The sequence below is a fragment of the Crocodylus siamensis genome, chromosome 10 (assembly GCF_052110815.1).
Source record: "Crocodylus siamensis isolate JL-2025a chromosome 10, ASM5211081v1, whole genome shotgun sequence".
NCBI lineage: Eukaryota > Metazoa > Chordata > Crocodylia > Crocodylidae > Crocodylus > Crocodylus siamensis.
In genome coordinates, this window is record NC_143404.1 from 1,425,959 (window position 1) to 1,441,211 (window position 15,253).

Consider the following 15,253-nt stretch of genomic DNA (forward strand, 5'->3'; position numbering starts at 1 on the left):
GGCAGTGTGCGGACGCGGTCAGGACAGCCAACCGCACCTTGTCCTGCATCCACAGATGCATCTCGAGCAGGTCCAGGGGGGTGATCCTCCCCCTCTGTGCGGCACTGGTCAGGCCGCAGCGGGAGTATTGCATCCAGTTCTGGGTGCCGCACTTCAGGAGGGATGTGGACACCATGGAGAGGGTCCAGAGGATCAGGGGACAACGGGGCAGGCCCTACGAGGAGAGGCGACGGGACCTGAACCTGTTCAGCCTCCACAAGAGAAGGCTGAGGGGGATCTAGTGGCCTGTTACAAACTGGTCAGAGGGGACCAGCAGGCACTGGGGGAGTCCCTGTTCCCCCGAGCACGACCAGGAGTGCCTAGAAATAACGGCCACAAGCTGGCAGAGGGTAGGTTCAGACTAGACATCAGGAGACACGACTTCAGGGTCAGGGCGGCTAGGGTCTGGACCCAACTTCCAAGAGAAGTGGTGCTGGCTCCTACCCTGGGGGGCTTTAAGACAAGGTTAGACAATCACCTTGCTGAGGTCGTTTGACCCCAGTACTCTTTCCTGCCAGGGCAGGGGGTCGGACTTGATGATCTACTCAGGTCCCTTCCGACCTGACCAACTATGAAACTATGAAATGCATATGGAACAGGAGAAATTTAGGTTAGAAATTAGGAGGAACTGTGTGGCAATGAGAGCGGTCAAGCATTGGAACAGGCTGCTTAGAGAAACCATCCCAGGAAGGTGTCAAGAGCAGACTGGACAGACACTTGCCTGGGATGGTTTTGTTTGGGCTGGGGCTGGACTAAATGACCTTGTGAGGTCTCTTTCAGTCCTACTTTCCTATGATCTTAGGATATACAGAGCACCTCACTATAACAAACCCTTTAAACAATGCCAAGAGTAGAACTGGGTAGATTATTATGATGGATCAAATTGACTAACCCTATTATAGAAGCGCCCACTTTGAATGAACTTCTTGCATGGCCACGCTGTACTTTATATGATTATGATGCTATATTTCATATGAGGAGGTATATGTGCTTATAGACATATATATGCACACATTTGTAAAACATTATCAAGAGAAATCTAAAATCAGTACTCCTGCGGATGATATATAAATTACAAGTCAAGTGCTTATCCAGATAAAAAAAGTAGTTTTTTTCTTGAATGAAGACGACAAGCTGATTTTTTAAAGAGTTTTTTTTCTGGTTTCTTAATATTTTAATAGCTGACATTAAACTTTTAATATTGTCTAACTTCTGATTTTTTCACCATAAACCTAGAGGCTCCTATGAAGGGTAATGAAGTGACAGGCAAAATTAAGAAGGACTCGATACACCGCAGCATGCAGGAAGAGTTGGCGGTGGACAGCACAGCTGCTTGAAGACTAGATATGGGCCAGTTTGGTGTCTTCAAGTTCGGTCTGGGTCTCTGTCATCACAGGATCTGCTCAGAAAATGCTATTTTCCTGCTGGCTTAGATCAGCTTAATCTGTCTTTTTACAAACATGCATTTTCTTTACAGAAGGAACGATTGTTTAACTAAATAGGGACATTCACGGGGCACTGCCACCTTAGGTTCGGATCTTCTAGAAACCTAGGACCAGCGGTTGGGCTTTTTTTCCCCCAAGAGTAGTCCCATTACTTTCAGTGAGACAACTTATGGTAGTAAATTTGATGCCATGGAGTCAGCCCCACACATTGCTGGGTGAGAGTAGGGCTAAGACGTCCACCTCCTTTCGACAAAGTTTCCTATCCCGTCTCATGTAGACAAAGTCATTTTTAATGTAAATTTGTTAGAAATAGCTCTTAAAGTGTTGTTGTATCATCATATCCTGTGCCAGTGTTATAACACAAGCATGTAAATATGTCATTTTGCAGAAAGCCAGGCTTTTTTTATTTTTTATTTTGTTTTTTTTTAGAAAAATGAAGGCTCCTAACACTGCTGACCTTCCCATACTACACAAAGATATCTGAGCAAAGCTGCTTTCCATCTCAGTGGCAAGAAACCATTTTTTGAATATCAGAGATAAACAGATATGGAAAACCCTCTGCCTTGTTATTTGGCGCTGCGGATGAGTCAGTCCCTGGCAGGCTGCTAGAGCCAAGAAGCTGTCCTTGGGCCAGGGTGAAGTTATTGCTTCACGAGTAGAAGGTGCAGCCTCTGCCCCTTGCAATGCTGAAGAGCAATGCTGGTTCGTAAAGGAGTCTCACCCATCTCGTCCGCCCTCCAAGTGTCTTATACCACTACATAGACTTGAGATCACATATATCCAACACAGCAAAGCACGAGCTGGGTGACTGTAGCTGTCCGCCTGCAATGTAGAGGCATTCAATGCAGTTGACTTGCCAGCGCTTTGTCCAGGTCAGTTTTAGATGCCCTGGGGGTAGTCCCATCATTCACAGACTCATAGACAAGGAGGGCTGAGCATCTAGTGCAACCCCCAGCTCCAAGCAGGACCAGTCCCAACTACATCCTCCCAGCCAAGGCTTTGTCTACCCGGGTCTTCAAAACCTCCAAGGATGGGGAGTCCACCACCTCTGGGTAACCTGTTCAAGGCCCACTTTGGGGGATGCTTCAGGTGTAGCTTTGATATAAAAAAGGTCACATTTAATACAAGTAAAGAGGTGCTGGAGCCAAAAGAAATCTCTGCTGACTGGTCTTAGAAAACCATATTCCACTCCTCCAGGGACATTACAGGGTATTAAGCTCAGCTGTGGATGTCTGTGCACCAGTTAACACGGAGCTGACTCCCGATGCGGACTCGTAGCATGGGGTAGCTAGTACGCTGTGTATTCGTACTTCAGCTTGCTGCACACTAGCTTCCCTGCCTAAGAAGCCCTCAGCGACTTCTGTGGTAAATCCAAAGCAACTCCTGCAACTGAAGTGGATCTAGCCTGTATTTACTGCGGCCTAACAGAAACCACTCATTTGAAGAATGATGCATATGGCTTTATTGCTCCTGATGCCATGTGTAGGCAGCTGCCAGATGTGGTCACTCAACCCAGTTGTGCCCTGAGGTGCTCATATAAAATATCCCTCAAAAAGCAAGGGTGGATTTTGTCCACTGTGTTTACAAAGAAAGAGTAATTTGGGAGCTTTTCTTTCTTGGCAGGAGGAGAATCATTGTCCCCCCCTTGGAAAGGTTGGGGTCAGGCTTGCTTCCAACTTCAAACTACCTCTAACACTAATCCAGCAGACCTGCACGGACAAAGAGACATTTGCTTATTCAAGCATTAGCGCGATCTACTGCTCTGCACACACATGTGCAGGTTTTCCCGGTGGGACAGTTCGACGTGACAAACTTCCAGGCACAGCTGTGGAGGCTGCCTTGAATAAACGCTTGGTTTTGTAAGAGGGTGAAGGCTGTAGTTGCACTGGTCTAAGGACACATGCCGACCAGATTCTTTGGGTAAATCTGATGCCTTTTTTTAATCAGCTAAATAGTTGGAAAAATTCTTCTTTGCAAGCTTTTGGGTACAAACACCCTTTGTCAGGATGAGGACGCTCCTGCAGATGGTCTGTGCTCTTCCTGGATGGAGTGGTAAAGCAGCCAGAGGCCCATAGGCTTTTGTAAGACTCATTCTTGCTGGAAAATCGGTCTACCCTCCTCTGAAACAGCTGAAAAACAGGGTACGTGTTTTGTTTCTTTCTTTAAAAAAACGAAACACTTTGAATCTATAATGAACTGCCAAAGCCTCCTGAATTCTGGACGCTCCCACTTGTCACCGAGGACATCTTATCGACACTTTCAAGAGGAGAATGACTGCCTGAGTAGGTTTCAGAAAGCCATTATTTCCCCTTGCTCTGTGCTCAGGTTACAAGACAGTGGCTAGAAGCGGAGGAAGGCAGGAATGGGGAGCTGAAAGGATTCGTGTGCTGGCCACCAGCTCCTGGGGCCTCTGGCTCTCTTGTCCACGGGCACTGGCGAGGGTAGACTTCCTTGCATTCGATAACAGGGATCGACATTCAAAAGGTGTCATACAACACGAGTGCCTGCAGCGGTAGGGGAATGAGCTGCATGATGCAGCAGGTCCCTTGCAGCCCAGTGTCTTGCCTTGCTCCCAGGGATACCCTGATCTTAAACTGCTCTGATGTGGCCATCCCATTGAGAACCCGACTGTGGTTTCTTCATCGTTTCTTCTTTCATATCCAAGAGGAAGACGGTATATGAAGAAAGGTTAATCTTGACTTTCTTATTTGCAGGGCAACACTTCCCCTCTCTGAATCCTCGTTCCTGTGACTAGCCATAGGACAAAGATTTTCTTATCAAACATAGAGGAAAAGTTTCCACTTGTTGCACAAACCTTCACACCAGGCGCAGCCTTCTGCACCTTTTCAAAGGGCATCTCCTGCCTGCTGTTTTGGGAAGCTGAGCGTCTATCGGAGGCAACAGTAGAAAGGGCGAGCGTGCCTGGTGTTCTGGTGGGCTAGGAACAGAAATGACCCATAAGTCAGTATAAGTGATTGGAAACTGGTTCAGATGTGTAACACAACAGAAGTTCAGTGCACATAAAACTCATACTACCTCCATCCAGGTTTCTCTTCGACCAGTTTCAGCTCTTCTGAAAGCAGTTTAACTGATTTAGGTTCGATAGGTTTACTGAACTTCTGTCTCAGATCCTGCTGTCTCTGAAGCCCTTTACATGAACCTGAATAACAAAAGCAGCTCGAGCAGCCATGCACAGACCAGCCTGCCATTTCCTTCAACCCCTTATTCTAATTTTCTCCACTCCTATTGATCTGTAGGGTACCACCTCCTCAAACCCCAGACAAATTGATCTTCTGAGTAACATCTGTGCATGCGATTAATCTCTTTCAGACATCTGATGTTCCACATTACTGGACATAGGACACATACGATGACTCAAGTGTTAATCAACTAATACCTAAAAATTAGGCTTGTGTCTACTGTATAAACAATGACAGACTATCCATCACCTGCCTGGGTGAATAAATGAATGCTGTCTTTGTGACCATGCACTGTACTTCTCGACCCAGGACATTCGCAAGGCATTGAAGACATCATGCAATCAAGCCAACGCGCAGTCACCGAAGAGCGAGCCACCCGTGAGGGGTGGCGTATGTGCATGAGGGTGAAATACAGATGCTAATTTATCCCAGCACAACAAAACAACTCCCAGTTGCAGTGATCTGCTTCTTTTTTTCAGTGTATACTGGAGAGAAATGGTAGTAGAAATCGATCTGTCCAGCAGATGGGCTATGACCACTATCTAGATGCCCTAGGCTACCATCCAACTCAGGTCCCAGGGGTAAAATGCAAATGCTTTAACCACACCTGATTTTACTGCACAGTAGCAGACTGCTGCACATTTGCTTCTGATACAAAGGGGCCAGAGTTTCCATCATTATTAAACCCTCTATCAATGCTGCCTGACAGGCAACAAGGCACCATTTGGAATGCATCATCCTAAGGCTATCTACTTTTAAAAAAATAATAAAATACAAGCATTGAAACAGATGGTGATTTCTTCCTAGGAGTTGGGAGAGCGATCTGATTGTGGTGCCTGACTGTGATCACTGCTGACTGTGATACCCTCCTGGCAGGCTCCTTTCTTCTGTTACGTCAACTTCCATTTAATGAAAAGGAAAGGGGGGTAGGGGGGAGAGGAAAGGAAAAAGCTCAGCAGAGGAGCAGGTCCTTCAGTGGCTTGCACATGGCTGCCGATCTGTGAGACGGTAACAAAAGTGCAATCGCCAGTCCAACCAAGCGCAGGTCAAACTGGGATTGTTCAAGACGCATCCCACTCAAATCTCTAGCGAGGCTCAGGCTTCATAGCGGGATAATTTCTGGCCATTGAACAGAGCTGATTAACAGAGCTATCATTCAATACATTATCTATTTGTTTGTCCTATAGAGAAATGGCTTTTCTGCACTACTGCTAGGTGGCATTTACATGTGCATTTACGCCAGCTTAAATTTACTGCGTAGTAAATTACTGCACAGTAAGCAGGAATAAATCGGCATCTACACGTGCAGGCATTGAAGCACATTAACACTGTTAGTCCCAAGTCAGGCCACACACACAGTGTTAGTGCTCAGTAAGGTGTCTACACATGCATTACTGTGCAGTAAGTAATTGAGCATAAATTTGATACCTGCATGATGTAGTTGACTTAAGTCACCATATTTACTACACATTACAGGCATACATGTATAGATCCACACCTATACTGCATAGTCGTTTTGGTTACTGCGCAGTAAATGCATATGTGTAGATGTGCCTGGCATGTCCATTGGAGGGGGGGTGGAAATTGAAAATCTCAGATGTAAATATTTGGAGCAGCTTGGTGGGAAAAGCAAAAATGGAACTGCGATAAGGAACTTAGGTGCTTTGATGCCAACCTGATAACCATGGAAGAAAAAGAATTTAGTGGAAAAACACTTTTTGTCAAAATGTTTGCTACTGAAAGTGAAAAAACCTCCCTTATATTCCTCTCTGGCTGAAATTCTCCATGCTTGTAAGGAAGAAAGAAGGGACAGACGTTGAGACACAACATGGTTTTATGAACTGGGTGTTGGTTTGAAACCAGGAGACCTGGGATTTATCCCAGTACTGACACTAAGTGACCTTGGGCAAATCATTGCACATTTCTGGGCCTGTGGTTCTCCTCCTGCTCTTGGGGCTTGTCCACTAGCCTGTTCGCACATCAAGGAATGAATTGTGCATGATACAGCCTGAATCAGGCCTGGGATTTCCAAGCGCTACTGGAACACATACAACACGCAAAAAAAATGTCACTACTGAGTTTCATAGTTCATAGGGGGCGGAAGGGACCTGAGCAGATTGTCAAGTCCACCCCCCTGCCATGGCAGGAAAAAGTACTGGGTTCAAACGACCTCAGCAAGGTGTTTATCCAGCTTCCTCTTAAAGACCCCAGGGTAGGAGCCAGCACGACTTCTCTTGGAAGTTGGTTCCAGACCCTAGCCGTCCTGACCGGGAAGTCGCCTCCTGATCTTTAAGCTAAATCTCCCCTCTACCAGCTTGTGACTGTTATTTCTGGTCACTCCTGGCAGTGCTCAGGGGAACAGGGACTCCCCCAATGCCTGCTGATCCCCTCTGACTGGTTTGTAACAGATCACTAGATCCCCCTCAGCCTTCTCCTGTGGAGGCTGAACAGGTTCAGGTCCCGTAGCCTCTCCCTGTAGGGCCTGCCCTGCTGCCCCCTGACCATGCGAGTGGCCTCCTCTGGACCCTCTCCATGCTGTCCACATGCCCCCTGAAGTGTGGCGCCCAGAACTGGACGCAGTACTCCAGCTGCGGCCTGACCAGTGCCGCATAGAGGGGGAGGATCACCTCCCTGGACCTGCTCGAGATGCATCTGTGGATGCAGGACAAGGTGCGGCTGGCCTTCCTGACCGCGTCATCTTGGCATCAGTGATGACCCCCAGATCCTTTTCTGCCTCTGCACTGACGAGAAGGGAGTTCCCCAGCCTGTAGGTATGGTGAGAGACAGTGTCAAAGGCCTTCCAAAAGTTTGGGAAAACTATGTCCACCGCTACCCCTGCATCTAAGGATTTGGTGACCTGGTCGTAGTTGTATGAAATAATAGCAGTAATATTAAAAGAAGACTAAAAATGACTCAACCAAGGTGACAAGATACAATTCCCCATCACTACAATTACTAAGTCTGTAAAACTCCATGCGAAGGAGTGACGTTCTGAGAGCAAGGAGATGATATGGGTAAGCTCTCGAGCATCCACTCGCTTCACAAGTGGGACCCTGCTTGTGCATGCAATTATGTTTAAGAACCTGCATCCAGCTAAAACCTCTTAAAGAGACCTAATTTGCCTAAGAATGAGGCCTCAGGCCCTGAAAAAGAAAAAACTGAAAACACTCTGAGATTCCCTAATGCTGTTATCAACTTTCCAAGTCCCTGCTCCACACAAGAAATGCCCGATGTCACTGCGGACTAGTCACGTAGGCTCAGCTCCTTAAAGGCATTTAAGGCTTAATTCCCACAATAGCACTCCTAAATAGCTTGGAGGATCTGGGGCCTGGCCCCATAACACCTTTGCTTCCCATCCATGAAGTGGGAATAACAACAAAGCGTCGCTACTTCAGAGCTGTACTGTGAGCACATATGCATTAAGGAGCGAGAGGTTCTCAGCTACAGCGGTATCAGGAGCCAAAGGAGAACCTTAGCTAGATTATAACTAAATAAAAGACCACTGTACAACAGTATTTTTTCTATATAGGCATCTGCCTGTAGTCCAGTAATGGAAGGCATTTGGGTGTGCACAGCAAGCAGCATTTGGAGCAGCAACAAGAACTTGGGTCCTTTCCCTCCTGGGTGAGTGATCGAACCACTAGGATGGAGAGCCGTGTTCCTCCTCCTTGCATTTCTGTCTTCATGTGGGCCTAGCTTGAACAAGCTCCAACCTGCTTTGCTTATAGCTTTGGGATTCAGGCAGTGCTCTGGAGATGGAAGGTGTTGGTTTGCACCCGCTCAGGCTGAAGAAAGCCGTGAACCCACGTATCTGGGTAGAGATGGCTCCTGCCTTGGCAGGCCGGCTGCTTTGGGTCCCATGCTCTGCTGCCTGCCTCTCCACAGGCACCGTCCAGGATACCCAGGCACCTTGCTCAGGATTTGGGGTTCCAGCCCATTAAAGGTAGGGACCGCAACGCCTCTCGCTGAGGTGGCTCAATCCTTTGCTGCATCTATTGGATGTGGTGCCTGTGGCTTCACTGACGTGTGTTGGCAGGGGCCGGGGGATGTCTGCCAATAAAACAAAAACATGTTGTCAAATATATTTAATTGCTGTTATATGCTCTCCTGGTTTCCAGGAGAGGAGCTCTTGGTATCAGCTGATGGGAGAGGTGAACCACGAAAAAAACAAGGTTTCAGTCAAAGTAATTCCATTAGGGCCCAAAATGACTTGGTGAAACATGAGTAAGGGAAATCATCTGCAGAAACACCGCAGCTGGGCTCCATGACATCACTTGCATGAATCAAAGGAAATGCGCTTACAAGATATGCACAACACCTCGTTTTGGTTTGCCTGCTCAGAAAGTTACAGTTTCCTTCCTCGATGACAAAAGAAGAAATTGAGCTTTGAAATTTTTGGCACTGATATTTTGCTCTTTTAGGTGAATCATTTGGCATTTACTGAAGCTGACAAGGAAATAAAATACCTGAAATCCTTTCTGCTTTTTGTGCACGGAAAAGGATGACTCCAGAAACAACAGTACCGGATGCGTCCACCAAGAATACAGAAGCTACGAATCAGGAAAGCCGAAAGAAAAATAGTAGGATGTAATGGCTAATATCTCCATTATTGTCATTGTCATTTGTTTACATGGTCTGACCTTATTGGATAGCTTATCAGCAACTAGTTCCTTCATGGGCATCATGTTCATTGTCAATGGGTATTAAATAAATGACAAGTAACTGCTTTTAGAGTTCGTAGAGCAGACAAATAACACACGCCAGGACATTCACTGCCGAGGCTAGTGCTCCATCTTTAGTTGAATCTGTCACGCTTACTTGTTGCTAGCTGTGTTTTGCCTTTAAGCTTTGTCCTGGGAATAGAAAAGGGCTACACCAACATGAGAAACACAAATCTTCACATTTCTGATACTCAAGGCAGTACACAAACCGGGTACCATAGAGATCAGTTTTTAAAAAAAATAACCCATTTATTTAACTAACCACCAGAAAGAGTTTACTAAGGAAACCCATCACTGTTGCTTCTCTAATTATTTCCGGTACACACATTTAAAATATGTCCAATGGAAACAAAAATAACAAAATGTCCAGTTTCACTGACATTTAGGGGTTTTTATAGGAGGAAACCACCCCAGAAAAGATCAGGTTTTGACCAAAAACAAAAACCTGTTTGCATTGCAAGGCTCTGGCAGTGGCAGGCCGTGACTCCAATGCCAATTCAGGACAACAGGAACCACTGGAAATCAAGTCGACCAGAGCTCACGTCCAACACATGTTAGTGTCAAGAACCATCGCTCCGCCAAGTGCTGCGAGTTCTGGATCCGAACATGACGGAGGAAAAGGAGAGAAGACCTGGGTGCTAAAAACTAGGCGGCTCTTTTTACAAACCTTGGCTTTAGGATGATGTGCTGTGGCTCTAATTCGACAAAAACCTCTCTAATTATGAAAGTACAGAGGCATTTGCTTAACATTACACACATGCTTAAGTCTTTTTGGACTTAATGGATCTTAAGCGTGTGCTTCAAGTTAAGCACAAGATTAATTTCTCTCCAGAATCAGAGCTGAGAACCTTAAGATTCTTTTGAATATATTTTTTCATTGAGATTGTATTTCTTGTTGGCAGAAACTTAACAGAAAAAAGATGAAAAACTCCTCATAAAAGTTGGACTTAATAGTCTGCAATAGCATCTTTAAAATGCTATTTTTGTGTGTGTTTTGACATAAATACTTATTAATGGGAATTTTTTTAAAAGAAGGATTAGATTTCATACCAAATATTCAAAGGAAGACTAGTTGCCATTGCTGTATACAGCAATCTTTTCACAAAGTTAATTATCTTGGATGACTGGAATTTTGGGGAATGTTTTATTTCAAAATGGGAAGAGATTAAAACATGGATTATTGTCTTGCCAATTTTTTTCTATACATAATGAAACTTCTTAAAACTGCAAGCAGCTTTCTTTCAATGTACACTCATCTTACTAATACTAGATATGTAACCACACACACACTTATACACACACACAACACGGATCAAAGGGATCAGGAGCACACAAAAGCCCCCATGGCTCACAAAAAGCATCTGGGAACGTCTCCTAGCTAAAAGGGAGGCGCACCCCTGATGGCAGGGAGGGGCCATCCCCAGGGAGGACTACACTGCGGTTGCTTGGGGCTGCAGGGGGGGTCAGAAAGGCCAAGGCAGAGATGGGACTGGGACTACCTTCCCGGATCAAGGACAACCAGAAGTCCTTTTTTAAATACATAGGGGGTAAAAAGAAGGTACCTGGTAACGTGGGGCCTCTGCAAGACACGCTAGGAAATCTGGTCGTCACACCAGACGACAAAGCTAACCTATTTAACGACTTCTTTGCCTCCATTTTCCTGAGCAGGGACCAGATCAGCCCCCCACCAGGCCCCAGGGGAGGCGCACCCAGGCCCAGGGTCAGTGAGGACCTAGTCAGGGAACATCTGGAGGGACTGGACGTATTTAAATCAGTGGGTCCAGATGATCTCCACCCCTGAGTGCTGAGGGAATTGGCTGCAGTCGTTCCGGGACCCTAGCATGGCTGTATGAGCACTCATGGCACTCTGGTGCGGTGCCAGAGGACTGGAAGAGGGCCAACATGGTTTCCATCTTCAAAAAGGGAGGAAGGAGGACCTGGGAAACTATAGGCCAGTCAGTTTTACCTCGATCCTGCGTAGGCTTTTTGAGAGAGTTATCCTGGCACATGTCCACGAGGGGCCGGGGGGGGAGATTATGCTTCCGGGCAACCAACACGGGGTCATTAGAGGCAGGTCCTGTCAGACCAATCTGGTCGCCTTCTACGACCATGTCACCAAATCCTTAGATGCAGGGGTAGCAGTGGACGTAGTCTTTCTGGACTTTCAGAAGGCTTTCGACACTGTCTCTCACCCCGTACTAATTAAAAAGCTAGGGGACTGTGGTGTCAACACCTACACAGTCAAATGGGTGACTAGTTGGCTGCAGGGCCGCACCCAGAGAGTGAGTGGGTCATATTCGACCTGGAGGGATGTGGGCAGTGGGGTCCCCCAGGGCTCGTTCCTCGGACCCTCACTGTTCGAGATCTTCATCAGTGACTTGGATGGGGGTGTAAAAAAGCGCCCAGTTCAAATTCACAGATGATACTAAGATGTGGGGAGAAGTGGGCACGCTAGAAGGCAGGAGTAGGCTGCAATTGGACCTAGACAGGTTACAGGGGTGGGCAGATGAGAACAGGATGGGATTCAACATTGACAAGTGCAAAGTGATGCACCTGGGGAGGAAAAACAGCACCTACAGGCTGGGGAACTCCCTTCTTGTCAGTGCAGAGGCAGAAAAGGATCTTAGAGTCATCACTGATGCCGAGATGAACATGGGCCGGCAGTGTGAGGATGCGGTCAGGAAGGCCAACCGCACCTTGTCCTGCATCCACAGATGCATCTGGAGCAGGTCCAAGGAGGTGATCCTCCCCTTTTATGCGGCACTGGTCAGGCCGCAGCTGGAGGACTGCATCCAGGTCTGGGCGCCGCACTTCAGGAGGGATGTCGACAGCATGGAGAGGGTCTAGAGGAGGCTACTCGCATGGTCAGGGGGCAGCAGGGCAGGCCCTACGAGGAGAGGCGACGGGACCTGAACCTGTTCAGCCTCCACAGGAGAAGGCTGAGGGGGGATCTAGTGGCCTGTTACAAACTAGTCAGGGGGGACCAGCAGGCATTGGGGGAGTCCCTGTTCCCCTGAGCACTACCAGGAGTGACTAGAAATAACGGTCACGAGCTGGCAGAGAGTAGGTTCAGGCTAGATATCAGGAAGCACTACTTCACTGTCAGGGCGGCTGGGATCTGGAACCAACTTCCGAGAGAAGTGGTGCTGGCTCCTACTCTGGGCATCTTTAAGAGGAGGCTGGATGAACACCTCATCAGGGTCGTTTGACCCCAATACTCTTTCCTGCCATGGCAGGGGGTCGGACTTAATGATCTGCTCAGGTCCCTTCCGGCCCTACCGACCATGAAACTATGAAATTTATACACATGTGGGCATGTCTACACATGCATTAATGTGCTTTAGCTAATGCGCATTAAATCTAGTGCTAGGAAAATGCACATTAGTCTGTCTTAATGTACATTAACTAAACAGCATGGTTTTTAAGAGATGCTTAATGTGCATTAGCCTATTTTAATGTGCATCTGCAAAACTGCAAGACTTTTTAAGTGATGCTTTAATGTGCATTAAAATAAGGTAATGCACATTGAAGTGCACGGGTAGATCTGTGCATGCGCACACCTCCCCCCCACGAAAATTTGTTTTTAATTGGGTGGAAGAATCCTCTGATGTAAGAAGTTTACCCATGTATTCCATATTTAGCTTGGAGCCAGTCTATTTATATACCCCTTAAGATCAAGTTTCCCAATAAAAAAGGTCCCTGCCTTTATTTTTGCAATACTAGCGGTTGCCACTAGAATTCCTGGGCCCAGTCTTCACACCATCTGGAATGCATACACAGGCAAATTCATGATGAAAAATATACTGTGCATTAATGCTGTTTTTCGAAGGGTAAAATCAACTACAAAGGCAGTAATATGCTGGAATCATATGTTTGTTTTATTATGAAAATCAACATTTTCTTTTCCCTTTGGTGTAACCATGCTGAAGAGAGCGGTTCTGATCTTAGAGGCAAGCTTTAAAAATGAATGCCTTAGTATATCTGTTCAGCAAACTGCGGCTACCCTTTCCAGAAGTAAGCAGGAACAAATCCAGCACATACATTTAATCCTCTCCACAGTTATTATGTAAAATCCTGAGGTTCTATATCTGGCCCGAACCAGTATGGTCACTATTACCCTATACAGGCATTTCAACATCTCCCATTACCATCTTGCTAAGAACCTACGTCATTTTTGGGCTTCATAAGAACAACTCATCCCCAGTTTACGTTGGGTGCCTTCCCTAACTTAGGCCGTGGTGTTGTCAACTGCTGACCGTAGCCTAATGGTGAACCATACTTTCAGTACTGTCCCAGGCCGACTCTTCATCAAGATGCATGCTTCTCCATTTTGCTCTTGTACCAACCTGTCCTTGAGGGCTATTCCTTTTCTCTCCACCTCGGAGAGATTCTGAAACCATTAAGGGTCTCCAAACATCAAATCAAACCTTTACCTCAGTTCCCCCTTTCAGAGAGTTAAAGCATGAATGTGTGCTGTATTTTATGTGGGAGAGATTAGTTCATGGGAAGAAATGGCGGTTTATTTCTGGACCAAGATTAGGGTCCTGATTCAAGAAAGTGTTTAACCATGAGCTTGACTCTCAGAACAGGAGTAATTCCTCTTGAAGACGACATCCTCACATCCCCAGTTGCCCTGTACTTTGGAATAAATTGAAGTCAACAGGACTTAAGCACATGTTTTAAATCAAGCACGTTCTTAAGCGCTTTCCTAAACAGTGATGGAATTAAGGGCGTGCTAAACTCAAGGGATACCCTTCCCCTCTTTATCTGAGCAGAAGAGATCATCTAGTCACAAATGAACCTCCCCAGCTGAGGCATTTACCTTATAATTTCCGAGCCCTGCATGCAAATATCAGCTTTCTCATCTAATTAAGGAGCATGGGGTCACTTCTAGTCCAGAGGACTGGATTTCATAAAAAATGGCTCTTTGTTGATATTACAAGAACGTTATCTAGTTTACAAAGTCAACCACCTGAAAGACTGGCAATGCCAGTTATCTGTCCTCCTTCAATTCTGGTCCTCCTGTGCACTGAACAAAGCAGGGGTTTAGTGGGATGAATGAATTATTTTACGTGATCATGTCCACAAAGCCTGTGTTATAATGTTTGTGTGTGGTGTATGGAGAGCACCCACTTAAAGCCTCCTTCTTCGTTCCCTACATTGTACCTCCTTTGCATGCTTTGCTTAAGGTTCTCTAATACCAGTCTCCTTAAATATAACACAGACTTAGGGCAGACAAGGTTTCTTTTATTAGACCAACTACATAGTTGGATCCTCCATGCTTTAGGGTAGTTGGTTGTAGCCCTGTTGGTCTAAGGACATCAGCAGACAAGGGTCTTTAGGTAAATGGGATACCTTTTATTAGACCAACTAAATAATTGGATCTTCCATGCTTTAGTGTCATTGGTTATAGCTGCGTTGGTCTAAGGACATCAGCAGACAAGGGCCTTTAGGTAAATGTGATATCTTTTATTAGACCAACTCAACTCAAGGCACTCAGTAAAAGGAAAAAAGAAAGTTTTGAACTCAGCCAAGCTTAGTGGGCCCCCTGCACCCACCAAATAAGTTGATGGGTTTGCAGCCCCTAAGCTCTACATGGTTAACTCATCCCTACTAGTTTGTTGCTTGCACGGCTATCAGCCAAGCTGCTGGCTGTCCAGAACAGGAAACCTTACCCAACAGCAGTCCTGCTTTCAATAGGAACTGCCCACCCTGAGCTGTGGCCCTACACAAAAAGGCTACTTTATCAGCTGAACTCTTACAAGACACAAGCAATGGCACCGAGGATCAGAAGCGGTAGGGCAGGGAGGGAGGTGTTAGGACTCTGAAAGTGCAGCGGGAGAGGTGC

General features: G+C 46.3%; 1 long non-coding RNA gene across 1 annotated transcript in view; it reads right to left on the bottom strand.

Moving 5' to 3' along the window:
* Positions 1-584: 584 nt before the first annotated feature.
* LOC149856080 (uncharacterized) overlaps positions 585-15,253 on the bottom strand; it is a 296,033-nt gene continuing 281,364 nt past the window's right edge. Inside the window, exon 6 of the long non-coding RNA XR_016444389.1 lies at positions 585-8,734. This is a non-coding gene — a long non-coding RNA (uncharacterized LOC149856080). The remainder of the gene's footprint in view (positions 8,735-15,253) is intronic.